A 1426-nucleotide genomic window follows, 5' to 3' on the forward strand; every position below is an offset into this window, starting at 1 on the left:
GCTTTCTGTTTCATGAGTAGTTTGGGGTTTCTCCGCGATTTCCAGGAGAAATTTCTAAAAAGCATTTTCAGTCGAAACTCTACTTGGTAATGCAGACCGTCATATCAGGCTTTGGGCTCGATCCTTCCTAAAATCGTATGTGGGTCGTTTAGCCGTGATTCGGGCCCCTTTTGGGCTGTCTTGGGCTTAGACGTTTTTTACGATTTTTCTTTAGAAAAAGCCGTCGATGACGCTGGTTTTTTCCGAAAGGTTTCAATTCCCCGTATAGTTAAGGCAACTGGTGTTCAAGCTAACCATACCGTTTTATACGGCAGGCAGGAATCCGTCTCCATTACCAAGTCTTTTTATGAAATTTTACCGAAGTCTTTCTTAGATAATCCAAACGAGGGGTTGTGTCCATGGACGATAGGAGTTTGTTTCCTGCGGTTGTCTCGACCAGATGGTCGATGTGCGGAAGCGGAAAACAATCCTCGGGCATGCTTTGTTGAGATCAGTAAAGTCGACGCCACTGCCATTTAAAGGTTCTTCTTGAGACATGCGGTGAGTTCCTGCTTTCAATAGATTGCGGAGATTGGCTCAATCTCCACGCACCGCTCTGGGTAGTCTCGTCGAAGGCAGACCGAAAATTACTGGTTCGCAAGTGGGCTCACGTTTCTTACTTCCAGGACTCAGCTCTTTGCGACTGCCAGAAGATTTCTGGAGGGTCCTGCGATGCTGGTTCGTGAGTTGCTTGCTTTTTTGGGTTAGTTTCGGACTCAGAGTTTTTCGTTTTAACCCAGGCGGCCAAGCAGACTTGCGGCGCTTTACGATCTCCTTGTATTGTTTCAACTCTGAGGAGGGTCGGAAATTTGAGGCACAGATGGAAAGTCTGAGGGGATTGCTCGCAAGGAATTTAACCACGGAGTCCCGACGATCGCGTTATATGCTGCTGGACCGTCGAGCTACCAAAAACTCCACCATCTTCGGTGACGCCTCCCTGGCTCTGACCGAGAGATCGACTGAGCCGAGGGTCATTGTGATGTTTTCCTGAGAGTCGATTATTGGGTGGGATCGTCCGTGATAGCGCTTAGGGTCGATTCCCATCCTCTCGAGAGCGTTCTTATAATAAATATATTGTCAAGCATCGGTGTCTGACCAATATTCTTTGCACGTCGGATGTCCTTGGATCGTTAGTCTGATAACGAGGAGTTCGTCGTGAGGTTGGCTTGACCAACCGTTGCTCCTGTCCCCGAATGACACGATGTTGCGGACAGGTGATGTTGGCCATGCTGTTGTTACCAATCGTAGGTTTTTGAGTAAGAGAATCCGACCCCCCCTCCTTCTAGCGCCAAACTGTGGGAACCGCGAAATTCGCACTGTCGATTTTAAGTAAGTAAATCGGAGGAAAGCTTAAGTAAACCTAACTTTCCCTGAAGGTCCGGATTCT

Source organism: Raphanus sativus, chromosome 5 (genome assembly GCF_000801105.2).
Source record: "Raphanus sativus cultivar WK10039 chromosome 5, ASM80110v3, whole genome shotgun sequence".
NCBI lineage: Eukaryota > Viridiplantae > Streptophyta > Magnoliopsida > Brassicales > Brassicaceae > Raphanus > Raphanus sativus.